General features: G+C 48.1%; 1 long non-coding RNA gene across 5 annotated transcripts in view; it reads left to right on the forward strand.

Moving 5' to 3' along the window:
• The window catches only part of LOC140909522 (uncharacterized), a 147,187-nt gene that overhangs the window by 30,607 nt on the left and 91,376 nt on the right, over window positions 1–25,204 (forward strand). For 4 of the 5 annotated variants that reach the window (XR_012158253.1, XR_012158252.1, XR_012158249.1 and 1 more), the window contains exon 2: window positions 3,462–3,597. The exons of the other annotated variant lie outside the window; for it this stretch is intronic. This is a non-coding gene — a long non-coding RNA (uncharacterized LOC140909522). The remainder of the gene's footprint in view (window positions 1–3,461; window positions 3,598–25,204) is intronic. 5 annotated transcript variants of the gene reach the window in all.

The raw sequence follows: 25,204 nt of genomic DNA on the forward strand, positions 1-25,204 counted from the left end.
GGTATTGGGGAAAAAATTGTGCTTAATGTTGTCAAAACAAAGGGAGCTTACTGTTTCAGAGATCTTGCCAAATTGAGAGAGTGTGACAGATAATCCACAATTTCTGCAACAAGGAAGTTGGTTGCAGTGTTGTAATGACCAGCGCGAGAAAGAAAAGGAGACCCAAGAGACCTGCATTGCTTGTGCCTCAATCTAGCCATCCAAAAGGAGAAGTCCCCGGCCAAACTCCCACTATGGGAGGACAGTTTTGAAGAGCGTGTCAAAATAGCGTCTTGGCAACAAAGATTTGGATGTCTTTGCACATAGATAAACCAGATATTGGATCACCATTGCAATATGGATTGAAAAATATGGATGATGAACTACTTCCTGTATTTTTCAAGGGCTCTATGGCATCTGAACGTCTACAAGACCTTATTTGTGCCTGTACCAGGAAGGGTCACTGAACAATCAACTGTATGTGTAGCTAGGACAGTCTTCCCCCCACAGAACTGTGTACATGTCAAGGCAGTAAAGACTATGGAAACCCACACACTCTCGACAGGATCATAATGATGAACAAAATGATATAATGATGCTGACCAGAAATGTCACCAGTGCTATTACATTTCAATACCTGTACAAACTTATTAGATTTTGTTTTACCCTTTAGATTCTTATTGTGATTCTTTGAGTTCACAAAGAAATCAAATTTTATGTCTTGAAATAAAACATAGAGTCATTAAACTTAGAGAAACGAAATGAAATGAAATGAGAAATGAAAATATTTCAAAGTGGTTATTTTAATGTGTTGATGGTGTCATTGTTTATCCTCATTTCTATGGTAATGGCACCACTTGACAGCTCCAACTCATACCTCATCTTAAAGCAGACATCATAATCTTTCAAATTATGTATGGGGGGGAGGTAGAGAGGGTACACTAAATCGACCAAATTGGTGGTATCTGACACTTGGCTGTGTCATCTTCACAAAGGAAAGGGGTGAGGAGTTTGCCCCAGCACAACTACTCTGGCTGCCCTTACACACAAATACCACAAGATTTCTATGGTTTGCAAGGCCTGCTGCACGGCTGCTGGATGCATTTCATCCTCAGGGCATTTAATCAGCCATATTTATTAATTCTAGAGAATCTCAAAACTCTGAATTGGTCTTGTGCCTTTATGTTTCTGTGTTATTCAGGAGGTCAAACTAAATTATCACAATGGTTTCTTCTGGCTTTGGAATCTATGAATATAAATGTTAATTGGCTGTGAAATGAACACTTAACAGCATTTCCTGTTTCTGACACAATAACTGTTGAAAACTCCATCCAGTCAATTCCAAAATTTCAGGGAATGTTCTGAGTATGATAGGAAGAACCTTGCTGATTTTGGTACAGTTGAAAAATTGGAAAAGCCTGATTTCCACTAAAATCAGGTGATTGGCAGATTTGCCTCTTATATCTCAATCCCACTAGGGAGCTTCTGGGTGCTGGGGAGGGGGGGGGGGAGGGGAAGGGGCAGGAAAGAGGGACACACAGAGCCCTAGCCAGGGAAGGATGAGGTAGGGGAACACAGCCCAAATTGGTGTGGAGGAGGGCAGAAAGAGGGGGACACAGGATTAGGAGTACAGCTCATTGGAAATTTTCCAACAATATTTTTCTATCAGAAAATGCTGATTTGTCTGAATTGAAACATTGTGTGGGAACAGGTTGCTTTTGAAATTTTTTTTGCTGGAAACAAGGCAGGCTTCCAGCCAGCCAGGAACCCCGGTGTGTGCGGTGAGCTTGGCCTATAGAAGCAATGAAGTGTACAACCCTCTAGTTTATTACTATTGTTTGTCTGATTCCTAAAGACCTTGCTGTGCAAGCTGTTTCCAGCTTTGAGGAGCAATGTGGGCTGCTTCACATGAACCGAAACCAAGGAAATATTCCAGAAATGCAGTTTTGTAACATGATGCAGCTTGGTTCTAATTTACAGTCTTCCCATAAACAGGGTTTAACTCCACCAAAGTATTTGCTGTGAAGAGAAGAGCCATTAGGCCTGTAAGAGAGCAGGCTTGGTTTGATCATGATGATGACTGTGACTGTTATAAATGAACATAACCTCTAACACTCTGGTTAGGGAATTATGGAGCTGTGTAAATTGGAAAGTAACACCATACTAGTCCTGTCTTCCAAAAGGAAAATAGTTCCCCCTTCCCATAACACCCACATCTCAAGCATTGGTTTACTGATAAAATGATGGTAAATATCACTGGTTTCAGTCAAGGCATCATATAATTCCTTTCTGTTTCCGTATGCCACAAGTTGTATACTGTTGTATATGATCAGTTTCTAACAGAAAGTATTGATGGAAAATGTGAGTAAATTGACAGCACAATCATTCCTTGTGAGACAGGTCTGCAGGAATTAAAAGAATATGTGACAACACAGACATGCAGATATTGTTTGGCACCCAAACATCACAGTCAATATTATTAAATGCTCTGATTTCAATCACTATGTTTATAATGAACTAGCTCACTACTTCCATGCCACCTTGTGCTTTGATCCTATCAAATATCACGAGGTAAGGGGCATTAGGTTGGGTTAGTATGTGGATCAAACATTCACTGAACATCTCTTTGCTCTAGGAACTGGTATTAATAGTTAAGTAGGTAGCACTCTTCCCTCTAGCATGGTGTAATGTAACACTGCTGTAGGAGGTGCTGTCTTATGGATGAAACGTAAAAGTGAAGCACTACTCTGTGTATTAATTAAAGGTCCTTTTCACAAGAGCACAGCTATTAACCCTCAGTGTCCAGTTTTTAGTTTAGGTAGCTAACTAAATTCCTTTCATTTGGATAGTGTACTTCCTGTCCTGAACTGTTGTGTAATGTTGGTGTGCTCTATTATACAACTGCTACCTTTTGCCACATGGTGGTTGCATTTCAATGATGGACGAAGTAATCCCTGAGGATAGTTTGTTAGTAAATTGCTTTTGGGTGAAAGTAACTATACGCGTGTGAGTTTCATTATGTTATGTATTGAATAAACATTACTACAAGTATTATTATCACCAAATTCTGCCAAGACACAGGAGGGTTGCTGAGGAAATCCATCTGTTGGCTCGGGCTTCTTCCTGAGGCAGATTAGCTGTGATGGGTGTTTTGTTTATAATCGCTTAGGTAACAGGCTGGGATGTTACTGTTTTGCCTACATTTTTACAATGTGTGTGGGGGTGTTTATTGCAACTGCTGTTGGCACCAGGGTGTTAAATTCTGTGTAATTTTGTAATATAAATGGACCAGGAGGCTATGCCAAAGGCATGTTTTTAAAAATAATGATAAAATAAACTTTTGGATTCCAGTGCATCTATTAACATATGAACACTTATGTTGTTAGGGTGCCTGCATATGACTGTAACTTGTTTTGTTTCATATTGTGTTGCAGGTGATAAAACATTCCCTCCCTTTCTCACTCATTTCTAATCTTCTACAGATGAATGACACATTAATGCTGCCAAGTTTGTCATGTAAGACATAGCTGTTTCTTCAAAGGTCTCTTATCAAAAGGGAACCAATTTGATGGTGCCAGAGAGCAGCAGAGTGTGGAGATGAAGCAGTGGGAGTTTGTGGTAATTATAACATCTTCTCTGTCTCTACAGTCCTTGTTTGGGTCTCAACCTACTGCATTCTCCAGTCAAATGTTTTCCCTCACACTATTGTGTATATAGGGATATTAACTCTTGTTCACTTCAGCTGGTCAAGTGATAGTATAGTAAATATACATCCCTGCTAATGCTGGATTCCAATCTGCATCCATCTCTGGGCAACTTGAAGAATCCATTTCTCAAGATATGCACATATGTCAGATTAGAACCAAGTCCCAAGAGACTTCTTCATCCTAAGAGAATGACATTAGGGTTGGCTTGATTTTACAAATGCAAAGTCTAGAACTGTATAGAAGTCAACCCATGTCTTCCTTTGACTTCATCTTATATGTGTTAGATTTTAGGAACATAATGATTCTTCTTCACTCCCCTGTGAGTGCTCGACTATAGGTGTCGCTGCGTCCCTGCAGATCAGAGATTTTAGGTCGCGGTGCTCGGTTGGGGCGCGCGTGCACCGTAGATGTCTCACGGCGCTGTGGGCACCTCTTGTAGCGCGCGCACGACCCAACCCTGTTAGTTCCTTCTCAGTCGTCCTCGGCTACAGGCGGAGCTCAGTGGCAGTGCTGCCTCTAGAAAAGATAACAGTTTACATATTACTCTTAGATAGTTTAATTAGACTCTACTTAGCCAGTTATTGAAAAAAAACCTCCCCTTCAAAAAACCCCTCTTTTTTCATTTTGGTTTTAGTTTCTTAGCTTAGTGGTAGAAATAGAGTTTCCTTTAACCAATTTCTGTATATTTTCTTTTCATCTCCCTTCCCAGTTGGGAAAATATTAATGGACACAATGCCAGGTTCACCTTGTTTTAAGAGGGGCGACTCTTGCCGTGAGGCAATGCTGGTCTCTGACGGCCACACATCTTGTGTCCATTGCTTGTAGGAAACTCATATCCCCTAGAAATGGTCTCACTGTATCAGTATAAAGGTAAGGGCACAGCGAGACAGAGATCTCCACCTTAAAATGATGGTGGAAAAGTCCCTCCAGCCATCTCAGGAAAAAACATCAGCTGAGTCACAGAGAAGTAAAACTTCTGACAAGGGCAATGCTCAGCCTTCCAAAACTTCAAGGAAGTGAGCTGCGACTTCCCTGAAACAGGGCACTTAGAGAAAGAGAAGTTCCCCAGTGAGGTCTTTGCCCTCGGTGCCAAGCTCATCCAGAGAGAGCACCTACAAGACCTCAGGCACCTCTGGCACTATCTCCTTGTGTACCTCTGCCAAGTCCCACCGACAGACTGACTTAAAACGGCACCAACTACCTCCACGAAAGCTGACCACAGTACAAACACGGCTCTGGCCACAGCAGCTCCAACACAATTTTTGCACCAGAGGGACATAGCAGTCTCCTCGATACCACAATCTCCCCTACTCAGCACCGAAAAATCTCTGGGCCAAAGAACGGAGCAGCTTCCTGCATCTCCCACCCTTCAGTCCATATATAGTGATGAGGAAGGGGATGCTCAGGGCAGCCGTTTCTCCTCTCAACACTCCACACTGACAGAGAGGAGACCACCATGGGGGGCTGCCAGAACCAAGCCTCACCACTGTGGACAGATACAGCAATGACATGGGCAACCCTGGCCCTGCCCACAACCACCCTTCCCAATGCAGTGGGATTGGGCTGTATATACAGCCCACGGGATTCATGGGCTGTATATAGAGCCCAATACTCCAGATCTTCCACCCCAGCCAGACGGGAAATCAGATCACCTCCACTTTCACCAGGCAGGGAAACATCTGAAGTTCCCAACGGGGAAATAGAGGAGGAAGAAACGATTTCAGAGATTGAGCAGGAAGACACTTCACCTGCCCATAACTCATCCTCCTCACCAGGTGAGGCTGTTATACCACCAACTCCAACGACATCTGATGACCGAAAGCTCTCTTTAAGAGAGTGGTGGCCAGCCAACTGATCACACCAGAGGATGTGCAAGAGAAACAGCACAAGCTGCTTCAAATCCTCCAACCATCTACCTCAGCCAAGATTGCTATCCCCATCAACTAAGCAATAATGGAGCTGGCAGAGACCATATGGCAGATACTTGCATCAGCCCCCCTACCAGTAAAAGGGCTGACAGAAAATACTTCATCCCAGCTAAAGGGATAGACTGTCTTTTCTCCCACCCACAGCCCAACTCCCTAGTGGTGGAAGCTGCCAATCACCACAGCAAACAACCCCAGTTATGCTCGACACTACAAGACAAGGAACATAAAAGGCTAGACCTCTTTGGTCGTAAAATATACTCCTCAGCCACACTGCAATTCAGGGTTGCCAACTATTCCGCCCTCTTGGCAAATTATGACTTCTCTAACTATGGCAAACTGCAGGAACTCTTAGAGGATCTTCCTGAAGAGAAACGTCCCCAGCTCAAGGCCATCATGGCCGAGGGACAAATAATAGCCCACGCGGCTTTACAGGCCTCCATGGATGTGGCAGACACAACCGCACGAACAACAACCTCAGCAGTGGTGATGTGACGACCATCCTGGCTGCAGGTGTTGGGAATTCCGAAGGAACTACAGATGGAGGTGGAGGACCTTCCTTTTGACCGCGAAAGACTCTTTTCCTCTAAAACAGATGAGGTCTTACATACAATGAAAGACTCTCAGGCCACACTACGTACCTTAAGCATATACACCCCGGGTCCCCCCGTAATAAATGACGCCACCATATCAAAGAACAAGAGACACATCTTTCCACTGCCAACAACAGCGGCATTTTGACCAAAACCGGAATAAACAATGCCCCCAAAGACATAGAGCCCCGCAACATCAGGCCTCGTCTTCTCAACCATCAACAACCAAGCCTCAATTTTGAAGTCTAGGTTGAGGGTCTGAACAACCTCCCCCAGACTATAGCACTATTGGACACTCCTACCCAAACTTTTGGCCACCACTTATTACCATTTTTTACCATGCTTGGACAGCTATAATAACAGACCAATGGGTACTGGAGATCATAAGATCTGGTTATGCCATCCCGTTCCTCTCCATCCCGCCCACCCTCCCTCTTTCCCCATCCCTCTTCAGGGACCCTTCTCACAATCACTTCCTACAACAGGAAATGGACTACCTCCTACAGCTGGGTGCCATGGAACGAGTTCAAAATCAATACAAAGGGAAGAGTTTCTACTTAAACTATTTCCTCACCAAAAAGAAAAGTGATGGATTGAGACCCATCTGAGATCTTCAGAAGTTCAACAAATTCGTACACAATCACAGGTTTAAAATGGTCACATTGGCCACAATCATACCAGCACTAGACAGCGGGGACTGGTTTTCAGCCCTCGACTTTCAAGACACATATTTTCATCCGTCCCACAGATGATTCTTGAGATTCATGGTAGGATCCAACCACTACCACTACTGAGTACTATCTTTTGGCCTTTCCACAGCCCCTTGAGTTTTTTCAAAACACTTGCAGTAGTAGTGGCACACTTATGACACAGAGGAGTAATGATCTTCCCGTACTTAGACGACTGCCTACTGAAAGGTGCAACCTGGGAAGAGGCAACACACATACTTCAAACAACCATTGCACTATTCCACAAGTTAGGGTTGCAGATAAATACAAAGCAATCAACTCTAACCCCGACACAACACCTGGAGTTCACTGGGGCCTACCTCGACTCCATACAGGCCAAGGCAATACTATCAAACCACAGGTTTGTGACAATGAACACACTCATTTCCACGATCATCACCAATCCACAAACCTCAGTGAGGACTTGCCTTCAGCTCCTGTGGCATATGGCAGCCATGATGTTTGTCATAAGGCACGCAAGACTCCATATGCGCTGTCTTCAGGGCTGGCTGAGCACCGTGTATATGCCCAGCAAACACAGCCTAGCCAAAAGAGTCACATTGCCCCCAAAGGCCATCACGTCACTACACTGGTGGACAAAACCAGAAAATGTCTGCACAGGGATCCCCTTTCAACAGGACCCTCCATCACTCATTATCACGACAGATGCATCTCTGATAGGTTGGGGCACTCATTTAGACCACCACACCATACAGGGCAAGTGGTCAGTGCCGGAAACTCAACTTCACGTCAGCCTCCTAGAGCTCCGAGCAGTACACAAGGTGCTATGTCAGACACCACAGTTGGCCTTACTGTGCTCTCGACCACTGCATATATAACTCAGAAGCACCTACCATCCACAGTGGAGCACTGCTCTACAGACACCTAAAGTGGAGCACCCACAGGGACACTACTCGAAGAAGAAGTTACTCACCTTGTGCAGTAATGATGGTTCTTTGAGATGTGTGTCCCTGTGGATGTTCCACTACCTTCCCTCCTCCCCTCTCCTTTGGAGTTTTTACTATCAGGCTTTGCGGTAGAGAAGGAACTGAAAGGGGCAGGGCGTGCACACACTACAAGAGGTGCCAACGGCACTGCAAGACATCTACTGTGCATGCACACGTTGACTGAGCACTGCTACCTAAAATCTCCAATCTCCAGTGCAGGGACACACCGACACCTAAAGTGGAGCACCCACAGGGACACACATCTCAAAGAGCCATCGTTACTGCACAAGGTGAGTAACTCCTTCTTATCTCGGTATAAAGGGCCGTAATAAATCGTAACATACAATTTAGGATAGTACAGTTTGACCTCCCCAAAGTTGTTAATAAAACTTAGCTGCGAAATGCTGTTTCCAGCAAATCAGAGTAATTTGTTGGGGACTCCACCTCCTTTTGCTGGTTGCAAGGTCCAAGATTCAGTATGCTGCTTTCGTTGGCCCGGCCCAAACTGCTCTGCTATGCCACCTAGGAAGAGTGAGGAAGAAGTAATGTGTCCACATCTGGTGCATGTTTTGGTGGAGGGAGTTGAGGGAATAGTGGCTAGAGCAGAGGTGGGCAAACTATGATCCATGGGCCACATCTGGCCCTCGAGACCACCCTGCCCGGCCCTTGAGCTCCCGGCTGGGGAGGCTAGCCCCCAGCCCCTCCCCTGCTGTCGCCTCTCCCTGGCAGCCTCAGCTCGCTGTGCCACCAGTGCTCTGGGCAGCGGGGCTGCGAGCTCCTGCCAGGCAGTATGGCGGCGTGGCTGGCTCTGGCCAGGCTGCATGACTGCCAGTCCTGCTGCTCTGAGCGGCATGGTAAGGGGCGGGAAGCGGGGGCTGGTTTGGATAAGGGGCAGGGGATCCTGGGGGGAAGGCAGGGGACAGGGAGCAGGGGGCAGTTGGATGGGGCGGTGGTTCGGGGGTGGTGGTCAGTGGATGGGGAACGGAGGGGTTGGATAGGCGTGGGAGTCCCGGGGGGGGCGCTGTTGGGGCGGGGCTGTGGATAAGGGTCGGGGCAGTCAGGGGACAAGGAGCAGGAGGGGTTGGATGGGTTAGGGGTTCTGAGGGGGGCAGATAGGGGGCAGGGCCAGGCTGTTTGGGGAGGCACAGCCTTCCCTACCTGGCCCTCCGTACAGTTTCGGAACCCCGATGTGGCCCTCAGGCCAAAAAGTTTTCCCACCCCTGGGCTAGAGGCTTCCCCATTAAACAGGAGGAGACTGGAACTTATGATTTATCCCAGCCAAAACTGTGATAAATGAGGAGACCCCCAATTCCTCAGGAAGGCTCAAGTTATGTCAAAGCTCTGTTATTCATAGAGCAGCTCAGATTCCACACCAAGTGCTGCTGGAGTATGAGCAGTGAACATCATGCTGGCATTTAATCTTGTCCATGAAGGGGAGACTTGTAATCTGAGGACCCTCTGCAGCTGCAGGTTTGACAGCGTTTTCTGAGGCCTTGTATACACTACGAAATTACTCTGATTTTACAGAATTTGATTTTTGGGAACAGATTGTATAAAGTTGAGTGCATGTGTCCACACTAAGCACATTAATTTGACGGTGTGCGTCCACAGTACCGTGGCAATCATCAACATTCCGAGCTATGCACTGTGGGTAGCTATCCCACAGTTTCTGCAGTCCCCGCTGCCCATTGGAATTCTGGGCTGAGCTCCCAATGCCTGATGGGGCCAAAAATTTGTCACGGGTGGTTATGGGTAAATGTCATCAGTCAACCCTCCTTCTGTGAAAGCAACAGCAGACAATCATTTCGTGCCCTTTTCCCTGGATTGCCCAAGCAGATGCCACAGCACGGCAAGTATGGAGCCCGTTCAGCTCACTGCAGCAGTTATGACCATTGTAAACACCTCGCGCATTATCGTGCAGTTTATGCAGAACCAGAACCTGAAAAACCAGGCGAGGAGGCAATGGCAGCGCAGTGACGAGCGGGATGAGGACATGGACACAGATTTCTCTAAAACCATGGTCCCCGGCAATTTGGAGATCATGGTGTTAATGGGGCAGGCTCATGCTGTGGAACGCTGATTCTGAGCCCGGGAAACAAGCACAGAGTGGTGGGACCTCATAATGTTGCAGGTTTGGGATGATTCCCAGTGTCTCCAAAACTTTCTCATGCGTAAGGGCACTTTCATGGAACTTTGTGACTTGCTTTCCCCTGCCCTCAAGCGCCAGAATACCAAGATGAGAGCAACCCTCACAGTTGAGAAGCGAGTGGCAATAGCCCTGTGGAAGCTTGCAACGCCAGACAGCTACCGGTCAGTCAGTAATCAATTTGGAGTGGGCAAATCTACTGTGTGGGTTGCTGTGATGCAAGTAGCCAGTGCAATCTTTGAGCTGCTGCTATCAAAGGTAGTGTCTCTGGGAAATGTGCAGGTCATAGTAGATGGCTTTGCTGCAATGGGATTCCCTAACTGTGGTGGGGCTATAGACAGACCGCATATCCCTGTCTTGGTACCGGACCACCAGGGAAGCCAGTACATAAACCACAGGGAGTACTTTTCAGTGGTGCTGCAAGCACCGGTGGATCACAAGGGACATTTCACCAACATCAGTGTGGGATGGCCGGGAAAGGTTCATGATGCTTGCATCTTCAGGAACTCTGGTCTGTTTCAAAAGCTGCAGGAAGGGATTTACTTCCCAGACCAGAAAATAACAGTTGGGGATGTTGAAATGCCTATAGTTATCCTTGGGGACCCAGCCTACCCCTTAATGCCCTGGCTCATGAAGCCATACACAGGCACCCTGGACAGTAGTAAGGAGCTGTTCAACTATAGGCTGAGTAAGTGCAGAATGGTGGCAGAGTGTGCATTTGGACGTATAAAGGGTCGCTGGCGCAGTTTACTGGCTCGCCTCAGTGAAACCAGTATTCCCATTGTTATTGCTGCTTGCTGTGCGCTCCACAATGTCTGTGAGAGTAAGGGGGAAACATTTATGGCGGGGTGGGAGGTTGAGGTAAATCACCTGGCCGCTGAATATGGACAGCCAGACACCAGGGCAATTAGAAGAGCACAGCAGGAAGCGCTGCGCATCAGAGAAGCTTTGAAAACCAGTTTCATGACTGGCCAGGGTACCGGGTGTCACTTCTGTTTGTTTCTCCTTGATGAAAACCCGCCCCCTTAGTTGACTCTAATTCCCTGTAAGCCACCCGCCCTCCCCTCTTCAATCACAGCTTGCTTGCAAAGGAAATAAAGTCACTATCGTTTAAAAAGCATGTATTCTTTATTAATTGATTATAAAAATAGGGAGATAACTCACAAGGTAGCCCTGGTGGGGTGTGGGAGGAGGGTAGGAGGGAAGGAAAAGGCCACTTCAAAACTTGTTGAATGACAGCCTTCTGTTGCTTGGGTTGTCCACTGGGGTGGAGTGGTTGAGTGCCCGGAGCCTCCCCCCCGCGTTCCTGGGCATCTGGGTGAGGAGGCTATGGAACTTGGGGAGGAGGGAGGGTGGTTAAACAGGGGCAGCAGCGGCAGTCTGTGATCCTGCTGCCGTTCCTGAACCTCTACCAGACGCCGGAGCATGTCTGTTTGATCCCATAGTAGCCCCAGAATTGCATCTTGCCTCCTCTGATCTTCCTGCCGCCACCTCTCATCTCGATCATCCCTCCTGTCCTCACGTTCATTGGCCACTTTCCTGTACTGTGCTACTGTGTCCCTGCACACATTCTGCTGAGCTCTGTCAGTGCCGGACAACTGCATGCGCTCAGAGAACATTTCATTGCGTGTGCGTTTTTTTCACCGCCTTATCTGAGATAGCCTTTGGGACGGAGGAGGAAGGCTTGAAACATTTGCAGCTGTGGGAGGAAAAAAAGGGAGTGAAGTATTTAAAAAGATACATTTTACAGAACAATGGCTATACTGTTTCACGGTGAACAACACTATTCACATTACATAGCATATGTGATTTCAGTACAAGGTCACATTTTGCATCTTATATTGAGTGCCTGCAGCTTTGGTGTTAGAGATCACACACGCAGTGCCGAGCAACAGAATTTGGCTTGCAGGCGGCCATGGTAAACCATAGTCTTTCAGCTTCTGCAACCTTCATAACAGCAGCATCCTCTTTTCCCATACCAAGCAAAGCCCGTTGAGTTGGCCATTTAGTGCTGCGGTTTTCGTGTTAATGTGCAGCAGCAGAAACTAAACTAACGCCACCCCATCCAATTCTCTGGGATGATTGCTTTACCATGGAGGACGGAATAAGGCTGCTCTCCCCAGAAACCTTCTGCAAAGGCTTTTAGAGTACCTCCAGGAGAGCTTCATGGAGATGTCCCTGGAGGATTTCCGCTCCATCCCCAGACACGTTAACAGGCTTTTCCAGTAGTTGTACTTACCACGATTGCATCCCAAGTCCTCAGGGCAAATTAATCATTAAAAAACGCTTGCTTTTAAAACATGTATTATATTTAAAAAGGTACACTTACCAAAGGTCCCTTCTCTGGCTTGGTTGGGTTGGGAGGGTATTTCAGTCAGGATGATAAAAAGATCCTGGCTGTCGGGGAGAACAGTGTGCTGTGGGCTCTCCTCAAGCTTGTCCTCCTCATCCTCATCTTCCTTGTCCGCAAAATCCTCAGGCATGGCGGAGAGTACGCCATCATCGGAGTCCATGGACAGGGTGGGGTAGTGGTGGCGGCCCCCCCTAGAATTGCATGCAGCTCAGGGTTGAAGCGGCATGTCTGGGGCTCTGTCCCGGAGCGTCCGTTTGATTCTTTGGTTTTCTGGTACGCTTGTCTGAGCTCCTTAAGTTTCACGTGGCACTGTGTTGCATCCCTGCTGTAGCCTTTGTCCATCATGGCCTTGGAGATTTTGGCATTTCGTCTTTTGGAACGTAGTTCTGATAGCATGGATTTGTCTCCCCATACAGCGATCATATCTCGTACCTCCTGTTTGGTCCATGCTGGAGCTCTTTTTCGATTCTGGGACTGCATGGTTACCTGTGCTGAGCATGGTCACCTGTGCTGATGAGCTCACCTGGCCAAAGAGGAAATGAGATTCAGAAGTTCCAGGGGCTTTTCCTGTACACCTGGCCAGTGCATCTGAGTTCAGAGTACTGATTACAGCGGTCACAATGGAGCACTGTGGGATAGCTTCTGGAGGCCAATACTGTCGAACTGCATCCATACTAACCCTAATTCAAAATGGCGATGTCGATTTCAGTGCTAATCCCCTCATCGGGGAGGAGTATAGAAATCGATTTTAAGAGCCCTTTAGGTTGACAAAAATGGCTTCCTTGTATGGATGGGTGCAGGGTTAATTTGATTTAATGCTGCTAAATTTGATATAAACTTGTAGTGTAGACCAGGCCTGAGCTAGCCTTCTCTATGGCATGTGCTAAAAGACAGTGTCCTATGTGACTCCTTTTCCATGTGGGAAAGGTTCATGCTGCTGAATTGAACTTGGGTCACCCCTCCAGTCACAGTCATGGTGGTAACTAGTTATTCTGACTGACTGCTTTTGCACCAATGGCAAAATATTGCCATGGGTCATGCTACTGGGAGCAGTCATTTCCAGGGCAATGAAAGGCATTCATCACCTCACAGTATGAGATAATAGAGCAATTACCTCGTGTCAGCACCATGTTTCACTTCCCCTATGTCCCTATGACAATGTTTAATTTTCAACAGAATTTAGGTTCCTGATCCAGACTGGGTTGTTCAGTAGGAACCTCTTGAAAGCCAGATGAGTGTAGGAATATACTTTGTGGTGAGCAATTTTTAATTCCCTTATGGTTGAAAGTGAATTCTGTGCTGTGCCAGGCCTTTTATTTAAATGGCAGCTAAAGTTTATGGCAGTCTCTCTTTTAGTGATCATATTGTGGTATTGTATTTAATGATAGGTGTGTGTGGCCAGAGGAGGGTGGCTTAGTAGTCTACACCTCAGTTATGTAATTCATAGGATCCCTGAAGTCACCGATTCAAGTTCTGGTCAATTCTGTCTTTTATTCTCTGAGGAAGATAAACTGAGAGCCATATGGTTATCCTTTCGAAGAGAAAAGTAAAGAGTCTGCTAGAAACTATGAAGAGCCTAGGTCTTGTAACTAGAAGAGTCTATGAAAGATTGCAGAATTAGCAAGATTATGACATCAAAGATACCAAGCAAGTAAAATATGATTAATTGAGAAAGCAAGTGATTTTAATTCTGACTTTTTAAAGCATTTTTTTTCTTTTGTTGGCAGCTATTTGATTCAAACATCCTATAAACAGTAGGAAGAAAAGCTCTTGTTAAAAGTTCAACACAGTCTTCATTTAAGGGTTGAGAGTGCTCCAGATCCACATGTCTGGGTCTTCCAAGGACTTGTCTTGAGTAAGATTTAAAAGTATGCCCTTAGAATGTGCTAGCTAGCACATTCTAAATCCTAGTGTAGACAAGGCAATTTGTATTTCAGTATGTGTTAAGTTCATTGAGTTGAAGCCTTGGTGGGAAATCAGGCTTCAACATCAGCAGCTTAGCTTGTATGAAAATGAGGTCTGTCTGGACCATGATTTTATGTGCTCACAAATTCCTGGCCTTATCTTAAACTACTGTGTTTCACAAGCTCTGCATTCAAGCAAAATGGCAGTCTTCTTTTTAGTTCAGAGGTGGGCAAACTATGGCCTGCGGGCCACATCCGGACTGTGGGACCATTCTGCCCGGCGGCGCTGTGAGTTCCTGCTGCTCTGAGCTGCATGGTGAGGGGGCGGGGGGTGGGGGTTTGGATAAGGGGCAGGGGGTCCCGGAGGGGCAGTTAGGGGATAGGGAGCAGGGGGCAGTTGGATGGGGTGGAGGTTCTGGAGTGGGGGGGCGGTCAGGGGACAGGGAGCAGCAGGGGGCGGTTCAATAGGTGTGGGAGTCCTGGGGAGGCTGTCAGGCGGTAGGGGTGTGGAAAGGGGTCGGGGGGGCAGTCAGGGGATAGGGAGTGGGGGGGGGGGGTTGGATGGGGGGTGGGGTTTGAGGAGTTTGGGGCATGGGGTCCCAGGAGGGGGTGGTCAGGGGACAAGGAGCAGGGGTAGTTGGATGGGTCAGGGGTTCTGAGGGGGGCAGTCAGGGGGCGGGAAGTGGGAGGGGGCGGATGGGGGCAGGGGCCAGGCTGTTTGGGAAGGCACAGCCTTCCCTACCTGGCCCTCCATACAGTTTCACACCCCGATGTGGCCCTCGGGCCAAAAAGTTTGCCCATCCCTGCTTTAGCTGTTACTTCAACCTGTACTGCCATTTAGGTCTAGGAGATGCACTAGCAAGTGCACCTGCCCCTTTCCATTGACCCGTGGAGTTACCACCACAAAGCATCCCAACCCATTGCAATCCCAAGTTTAGCCTCAAACCCAGGTTTCCTCAAAGACAAGGTGGTGCTTTATACCAGGCCATCAGACCAGCCTGAAAGAGGGAGAAAGCTTTCTGTGATATAAAAATGAATCAGGAAAGGGTTAGGCATATACTGGACTCAGATCCACCAAAACTTTGGCCTTTCCTCCCCATGCACCCAAAGAATGTGGGAACAGCTGGCAATATGTGCAGTGTATGCTGGCCAAGTCAGAGTCTCACAGCTTCCAGCTGCTGCCTCTCACTTTTCTCCAGGTCATTTCATGTTGTGATGTAGAAGAGATGAGGGAGGCCCACCCAAAGTTTGTGGTGCACCTCCTAAGTCCTGTCCTGGCAGCAATCAGTTGGCTAGCAGCCATCGATCAGTTCTTTGTTGCATTGCCTGCTGTTTACAGAGGCACTTGTTCATGTGGGCCCCTCCAACTATGATACCAAGATACCTGCAATCCACATACCAAGTATTCTGCCTTAATCCTCCCCTGAATAAATCTTACTTGGCATTTATTTGTGATTTAACTGGAACTTGGAATTCTTAGAACACAATCATTTACGTGTAGCTATGCTTTCTGTAAGACATTTACAGTGTGCTGTAAATGAAAATGAAAATGCATCATCTTGGAATCAGGAGTCATGTGTTTAATTGCAAATGACCTCAGTTTACTGCATTTTATAGTAATCCTGTGATGTCCTCACCAAAGAAACAACACATGACTCTTTGTAAGCGTGGGTACCTAAGAGGAAATTTGATAAAGCTCTCAGGATCTGTATTGTAAGGGTAGTAATAATTGCTCTGATCCAATAAGTGAGCCCTCTGGAGTGGCATCACCAGAGAGAAGGAGCATGGTGTGACTGTTGCTGACTTCTCGGATCACGGTGTCCAATGAAAGATTAATGAGAAGGTGAGGTTTTATAGCCAACATCTAATACTGCCACCAGGTCATAAGTTTGATTTGAATCAATCAGTATAACTCATCCTCCTGAAAGTAGCTAATGATAGCATGTTTATGAGAAATAAAATGGTCTGCAATCCAGGACAAACCTCCAAGATCTCATTATGTGTCAGCTTTAAAGAAACAGTATCCATTTTAAAACATTACTCAAACCTCAAAATGTAATATCAGTTTAAATTCAGGAGGACAATAGTAACGAGTTTGTTGTTTTTTAATTTAAAACTCAAAATATTAACCCTCTGAAAAGCAGGAAAAGGAGGCAAAAAAATTTGTCATCTCAGAGTCAGTAGTTTCTGAAAGAGAGCAAATTAAGGTAGCCTGTGTATTGGATTTGACCTCCTGTGCATGCAGCACTGGATTAACCTATTGTGAGCCCAGTGCCAAACATATTTGTGGGCCCTCATGGGGGCAATGGAGCATGGCACTGGGGGTGGGGTGGGGGTTGGTCCCTGGAGCGAGGGGCTGGCCAGGGCCAATGGGGCATGACGTGGTGAAGGTGGCCCTGCTCTGCCCAGCGCAAGGCCACTGTTTACAAACTGGCAGCCACCAGATGCATATGGCCCACCCAGCCCTGATAGCATGCCCCTTCCCCACAGGAGTGGGCCTGCACCGTGTGATGTGCCACACCATTCCCCCACCCAGAGCCCCCCCAACTCCCTAATCCCAGCACCCTTCTTCTCAGAGCCCCCCCAAAGACCCCTATGCCCAGCATCGTCCCTCTGAGATCCCCCATAACCCTCCCACCACAATTTCACACCACCTTCACACCACCACCCCTGCCCAGTGCCCCCCCTGACCACTGCCCCCCCTGCCCAGTGCTCCACTACACCCCCCCACCACAACTGCACAACACCCTCCACAGACCTGCCCAGTGCCCCCCCACCGATCCCCCTATGCCTAGCACCCCAAAACACACAAACCTCCCCCACCCGTTACTGCCCAGTGACCCTCCACAGACCCACTCCCCCGAGCCCTGGCCACACTCACTGGTCCCACTGGGAGGTTACCGTGTCTGCCAGGCTGAGCCAGCAGCATGGCCGGCTCCAGTCCTGGGGCAGGGATCATTGCAGCCCCTCAGGAGCAACATGATCAGCTAAGCTGGAGCAGGAGTGGGGCCTACCTGGGCTGGGCTCCTCATAGGGTGACCAGACAGCAAATGTGAAAAATGGGGACGGGGGTGGGGGTAATAGGAGCCTGTACAAGAAAAAGACCCAAAAATTGGGACTGTCCGTATAAAATCGGGACATCTGGTCACTCTAGCTCCTCAGGACCCACTTGCTTGGCAGGGCCGGGCCGAGGCCCCTGCGCTGCCCCCCATACACACTGGCCAAGACTGGTCTGGCCTCTGCACCGGTACCAGGCAGCTTGGCCCCGGGGAGGTGGGAATGGCCTCACAGGTGGTGGGCAGCGGAGACCATTCAGAGATGGAGCCACGCTGTGGAGCGGGGCAGATTCCTAGGACACGACTCCCAAGAGTCTTCCCAGCCTGGCCATGCCCACTGGCCCTGCAGCCAGCAGCCCTGCCCAGCCCGCATGGTGGAGCCCAGCTGCTGGGTGGTGAGCCTCCTACAGTTGAGCGGGACCTGCTGGCTGGGTGAGGGGCCAGATGTGTCCATAATGGGCCCCTACCCAGTTTGGGCCAGGAACTACGGTGCCATTGTAAACCCGGTACTGTTGCACGAGGATCAGGTTGCCTAACTGTAGGGAGTATATAAAGTCTGTTTTTTATGCATGTGACCTAATGTCTGGTAGTGACTGATTAGCCTGCAGAGGACAAGGGCCAGATCCTCAGCTGTGTCCAATTCAAACTTGGTATAGCTTGTCGTTTAGCCATCTAATCTGTGCTGTGCTGATCCTGGGACAACCGGGGCCAAAATGGCCCTGACCTAACTCAGAGCAGTCTACAAATTACATTAAATTACACTTGTAGTGTTCCCATAAAGCAAACATAGGGCAGCAGGATACATGATTTGGGAGCTTCCTGGAGGAGGAGTCAATCCTCCTATAATCTCTTATGATAGGCAGGTTAGTCCAGGGGTGAGCAAGAGGGGACTAGGAGCCACAGAATCTTGGTTCTCTTCCTTACTCTGTCACTGAATCCCTGTTGACCAATTTTTGCCACTCACTTCAGTGGGGCAGCCTGTGGAGTAAGGTACAGCTAAACATGAGTAAAGGTGGCAGAATCTGGAGCTATGTGACTTTGGGCTGGTGTGCCTCAGTTTTCCCAGCTGCAAAATGGGGATAAAATTTCTCCAGCTTTGGTAAAGCATCTTGAAACACTCTGATAAAAGGTTCTGTATTGTATAAGTGCACAGTACTGCTGTTCTCTAGGGACAGTGCAAAGCTATTGTGACAGGATCGGGCCAGATGGCTATAGGAGAGTAATAGAAGGCAGATAGATTAGCCCCAGGCTAAGTAGGTCCCTTTTCCCTGGGTAAGGTAACAGACAAGGTTCCAGAACAATCAGGAACCTTCTGGAGACAATTAAGACAGGCTGATTAGAACACCTGCAGCCAATCAAGAAGCTGCTAGAATCAATTAAGGCAGGCTAATCAGGGCACCTGGGTTTTAAAAAGGAGCTCACTTCAGTTTGTGGTGTGCGTGTGAGGAGCTGGGAGGAAGAGGCACTAGGAGCTGAGAGTGAGAACGCGGACTGTTGGAGGACTGAGGTGTACAAGCATTATCAAACACCAGGAGGAAGGTCCTACGGTGAGGATAAAGAAGGTGTTGGGAGGAGGCCATGGGGAAGTAGCCCAGGGAGTTGTAGCTGGCGCACAGCTGTTCCAGGAGGCACTCTAGACAGCTGCATTCCACAGGGCTCTGGGCTGGATCCCAGAGTAGAGGGCGGGCCTGGGTTCCCCCCAAATCCTCCCAACTCCTGCTCAGACATAGGAGGAGTTGACGTGGACTGTGGGTTCAGAAAAACGGCCAAGCTGAGGGCTGCCGTGAAGCTCCAAGGCGAGCAAATCCGCCAATAAGCGCAAGACCCACCAAGGTAGAGCAGGAACTTTGTCACACTACCTTAAGTCTAGTAGCACCTCAGGAATAAAAATATTTCAGAAAAATCATATCTAAACATTTAAAAAAGAGATTTTATTAAAAACAAGATGGTTGCACCCTATATTTCCCAGAAATGGGAAAAGTAATTTTTAACATGTGCTAAAGGAATACTAGTTCATATTTAATACTTTGGGGGCCTCGGTTACCTGCCCGTTGTGTGGTTTCTTTTCACCTGGATCAGCATATCATTAAAAATTGAATATTTTTCCAAATAGATGAAAACAAAAGAGTAGAGCTAGTTGAAAAATGGTGTCAATTTTTCACAAAAAAGTTAAAATTCTGAATTTTTGAAAAATTTTAACCTGTTCTAGAAAGGAATGAAAATGACCAAATACACGATAAGATTGGGAGACCCTTAGTGCTAACAAATCCTCAAGGTTTTGTATGCCTTCAAACTCTCTCATATATTAAGGGCACAAATTTACCATGGCAACCCTTTGTCCTCCTAGGCGTATCAGCTACTTCTAGGGTATGGAGTAGTTTCTTAAGCAGTCACACTATCTCCAATAGATTGTGAACTTTTGCCACTTTTACAGTCTTGTAAATGTAACCCTTCTGCCCGTCAGAGTTGGCAGCAACAAGGGCCGGGTTCAATATCTAGGGGATCCATTCCAATAACACAATGCAAACCGGCTCGAGCCCCCACCCAGTGACCTGGGACAAATATATACCACCCCCGCTGGGCGCCTCCAAGAGGCAATACGTCCCCTCTCGCAAGCACATAGTCTGAGTGTAGCAAAAGTCTTTTAATAACAGAGAGAAACAATGTGGCATTATGTTGGGGAAACACCACCAACCGGATTCATAACACAACCCATGAGCAAAAGCAACCCCACCCCAGGCAAATTGGGGCATGCCCTTTTCCCTTTGGTTCTTGAGTCCAGCAACCCCAAAAGTCCAATGCCCCAAAAGTCTCTGTCCCTGGTCAGGGCAGCCCCAGAGTTCGAAAGTTTATCGGCGGAGCTTTACCTCCCAACCTGGGTGGAAGTGGGACGGGGGTAAGAGGCACCTTACGTGATCTGAAGCTGACCGCCCCATAGCTCCATAGCGGCGCTCCGCTCCGCTCCGCCAGCCGCCCCACAAAACTCCTTCGCGCAGCTGCACTCCGCTCCGCCAGCCGCCCCACGAACTCCTTCGCTCAGCTGCGCTCCGCTCCGCCAGCCGCCCCACGAACTCCTTCACTCAGCTCCACGGCCCACAAGCAGCTCCTGCCATCCACACACTGCTCTGTGTCGAACTGCTTCACCAGCCGTCCCGCAAACTGCTCCACAATATATCTTCAGGCTCCCCCACTGCTTAACACAACACTCAGTGATTTCAGCTCTTAGGTGAATTCAGCTTGTAGTAGGGGAGCCCCAGTGCTAGTGCACTGTCAGCCCAAAGTGAGCTCAGCAGCCTATAACTAGACTTCTAATGAAATCAAAATTAGCTCTGATATTCCACAGTGGAGAGAGGAGGAAGTGCAATTAGCATGTAAGGCCCTCACCAAGGGGCCCATGCCACCAAGTATTAATACTTGTCCCCAGCCTCTCTCTATTCACACAGTTTTGGAACCCATGACCCTTGCCTAGCGAGTGCTACTTAGATGATGGTGAATCCCTCCATCGTAACAAAAGGCCAAGTACAGTTCCAAGCACAGTTCCCATAATCAGGGTAATAACAATTTATTCTTCCTGCCCCAATAACAGAGACACTGGGGATCCCACAGCAGCCAAAGTGACCATTTGGGCAGCTATGGTCTCATTCTAGGCGTGGTGGGTGTGCCTATGCAAATGAGATCGGCCCCTGAAGTTCTTTTCCACAACTTGCCACACCTCACCACCAGATGTCAGGGTGGAGCTCATCCTGACACTGCTTACATCCTCCCCCCAGCCGAGACTTTGTCGTCCCGACAAATCACACTCCCTTTATACCAACTCATTGGTTTCCTCCAAAGGGCCTCAGGAAGCCCACTTTAGCTTCCACAAGCCTGTGTGCTAAATGTATTGGCTCCTCACTAGTCACCCCAGGTGCATCATAAGTTAACCGTTTCACTGGTCTTATCACCCTGTCTCGTCTATTGAGAATCTCTGTTGCCGAAGTAAGGGGAACATCCTCTTGAGTGATGGATGGAGAGGCTTCCCTGGAGGGTCCCTCGGCTACTGGCGTAGGCCCCTGCACTCCTAGTTCTAACGCTGGAGGGTCCAAGGTGCCCAGGACATCCTCTACCTGTCTGTCCCCATTGTCCAATAACCTGTGTGTGTCATCACAGGGGGGTCTCATCAGCAGCACCGGGGTATCAGAAAGGGGCCTAAATAGTTCCGCCATTGGGTTTAGGGCGGAAGAGGGAAAACTCTCGTTTGGTTCAGCTGATCGAGACTGAAATCTTGTCTCCATCCCAGGATACACCAGGGTTGTGTCTTCCTCCTCAGACTCACTCTCAGATGTGCAGAATAGGGGTAAGTTAGCTGCAGGGGGCCCACTGTCTGTGTTGGATGGCGGCTTTGGTCTAGCACCTCTGTTCTGCCCGGCGGCCCTGCCGTGGCCCATCTCACAAGGGGTGCTTACCAATTCCCCCACAGGGAGCAAAAGGTTTCTATGCACCGTCTTTATTTGCCCTGGACCGTCTTCAGGTTTGATCTTGTAGACCGGCAGATCTCCCAGCTTTTCCATCACCAGGTAAGGTATTGCCTTCCATCTGTCAGCTATCTTGTGTTTGCCAGCAATACCCAAATTTCGCAGCAGGACTCTGTCCCCCGGCTGGAGCTCCTGCGAACGCACTCTAGCATCATATCGATGTTTGTTGCGGTCTGCGTTCTTCCGAGCCGCAGCGGTAGCTAAGCGATAAGCATCCCGCAGCTTTTCTCTTAGTCGGGATACATATTGCTGATGAGTTTCATAGCTATCTCCATCCTCTGATACACCAAAGCACAAGTCTATGGGTAATCTTGGTTCTCGCCCAAACATCAAGAGATATGGGGTGACTCCCGTAGCATCGTTCTTTGTGGCATTGTAGGCATGCACCAGAAATGCGACATGCTGGCTCCAGGTTGCCTTCTGCTCTGGTCGCAAAGTTCCCAACATATCTAATAGGGTTCGATTGAACCTCTCTGGCTGAGGATCACCTTGGGGGTGATAAGGCGTTGTCCTAGACTTTTTAATTCCTGCTATCTTCAGCACCTCCTTCAGAAGGTGACTCTCAAAATCCCGCCCCTGATCAGAGTGTATCCGAGCCGGGAATCCATAGACTGAGAAATATTTGTCCCACAATACTCGAGCAACGGTGGTGGCCCTCTGATCACGTGTGGGATATGCTTGTGCATACCGTGTAAAATGGTCAGTCACTACTAGAATGTTTCCAACATTCCTCTTGTCTACCTCTACAGACAAGAAATCAATGCATACCAACTCCAAAGGTTTGTTGCTGGTGATGTTCTTGAGATATGCAGCCCTCGTGGGCAGAGTTTTCCTTTGAACACATCGAGCGCAAGTCTCACATTTCCTGTGAACATCTTCAGCCATTCGGGGCCAATAGAACCTACTACGAATAAGTTCCAGGGTCCTCTCCATCCCTAAATGCCCAAAGTCATCATGCAGGGCCCTCATGGCCAGGGCTCTGTACTTTTTTGGCAGTACTAGTTGTGCTCGTTGTTTTTGTAAAGGGTCAGTGGTCATTCGGTGTAGCACTCCCTGAATAAGTTTTAGTTTGGTCCATTCTCTCAATAGTAGTTTACCCTCCGGGTTAGGTGGGACAACCGCAGTTGGGCTTCGCCCCTCCCTTTTGGCAAGTAGTGTATCACGAATGTCAATATCTTGCCGCTGGGCTTCTTGCCAGTCAGCCGCATTGAGCATGGGCAAAGGAGATTGGTCTAATGCAATATAGTTCACCGAAGCAGAAGGCATGCATTCAGGGGGCAGGCCCAAAGCTTCTGCAACACATCCCTGAAAGTCTTCACGGGCCTCTGGCTCTCGGCGACTCACACTGCAAATAGCTCTCACTCCATCTGTGGGTATCACAGCAACTTCTGGAGCCTGCGGGCGCCTGGACAATGCATCTGCATCTACATTGCTTCTCCCTGATCGGTACTGAATGCTGAACTCATAGCTAGCCAAGGCGGCCACCCATCTCTGCCCTGTAGCATCCAGCTTAGCACTTGTTAACACATAAGTCAGTGGATTGTTGTCTGTCCACACCTGGAACTGAGCACCATACAAGTAGTCTCGAAATTTCTCAGTGATGGCCCATTTCAAGGCCAAAAACTCCAGCTTGTGGGTGGGATAGCGAGTTTCACTATCAGACAATCCTCGGCTGGCAAAGGCTACAGGTTTACATTTGCCTTCCACTTCCTGGTACAGGACTGCTCCCAGACCCTCCAAACTGGCATCAGTATGCAGGATAAATGGTTTGCTTGGGTCAGCAAAAACTAGGACTGGAGCATGAGTTAGGCAAGTAATGATTTCTTGAAAAGCCCTTTCACATCTCTCATCCCACCGTGGCCCAAATGGTGCAAAGGGGCCATTGTGTCTCTGCACAGGAGGCTTTGGGGACCTCCCCTTATTCTTGGACTTAGATTTGTTCTTGCTGGACTGATGTCCCCTGGTAAGATCATTCAGAGGCTTTACAATCGTAGCATAGTTTTTCACAAATCTGCGGTAGTAGCCACTAAATCCAAGGAAGGTCTTGAGTTCTCTGTAGTTACTTGGACGTGGCCATGTAGTGAGTGCTTCTATTTTATCAGGATCAGTACTCACACCTTCTTGGGACACAATGTGACCCACATACTTCACTGAGGTTCTGCAGAACTGGCATTTGTCAATTGAAAGCTTCAGACCATAATCCTCCAACCTATCAAGCACTTTAAGAAGTCTTTCTTCATGCTCCTCTAAGGTTCTTCCAAACACAATCAGGTCATCCAAATAAACTAACACTTGCAGTAAATTCATGTCTCCCACAACTTTCTCCATGAGACGTTGAAAGGTGGCAGGTGCTCCAGAAATCCCTTGGGGCATGCGTTCGAACTGATAAAACCCTAATGGGCAGATGAAGGCTGTCTTCTCCTTATCTTCTTCTCCCAGAGGGATCTGGTAGTATCCACTTCGAAGATCCAACACAGAGAACCACTGGCTTCCCAGCAAACAGTCTAAGGCGTCTTGCACTCGAGGCATAGTGTACTGGTCGACCACCGTACGGCTGTTTAGGGTGCGGTAGTCAATACACATCCGGATTTTCCCATTCTTTTTGCGGACTACCACAATGGGTGAGGCGTATGGGCTGCGGGACTCTGTAATGATGCCATTCGCAGCCAGCTCCTGAAGATGATGTCGCACATCTTCCATCTCAGAGAGAGCAATCTTCCTAGATCTCTCCCTGAAAGGTCGAGAGTCATGTAGTCTGATATTGTGCTCTACTCCTTTTGCACATCCCACATCCCACTCATGCAGTGAGAACACCTTGGATCTTTCACAAAGTTTCTTCCTCAGGCGATCTTTCCAGTCCTCGGACACTGGTGAATCTCCAAAGTCAAACTTTGCTGGGTCTATTGCCGGAACTGGAGTTTCATACTGGGGTTTTACAATCGACTCAGGCTCAAAGAGGTCTGCTATCTTTTGTCCTTGCTTCACAAAAATATCACGACTTGTTTCATTAGCAATCAGTATAGTCACCCTTTCCTGGGCTTCAGCAGGTAGGGTTATGACTCCACTGGGGACCAGCACTCCTTCAGGGAGCTCTCCTCCCATCGGCTGCTCTATCATTGCTAACGTCCCTTTACTGCCTTTCAGACAGGTACTCATGACAAGCACTTCTTGCTCCGTCCTTGCAGGCACTACTAAGGGGGTTGTGCCCGCGTACTTCAGTGCCCCAAGCGGTAGCTCAGATGTGTCCCTTTTAGCGCTCTCAATTTTCCTATAGGCTTCAGCACAAAGCGTATGGATCATCAGGGTATTCAGGTACTGGTCCCCAGCCCGCCTTCTGCAGTAATCCGCGAGT

This window comes from Lepidochelys kempii, chromosome 3, assembly GCF_965140285.1.
Source record: "Lepidochelys kempii isolate rLepKem1 chromosome 3, rLepKem1.hap1, whole genome shotgun sequence".
Lineage (NCBI taxonomy): Eukaryota > Metazoa > Chordata > Testudines > Cheloniidae > Lepidochelys > Lepidochelys kempii.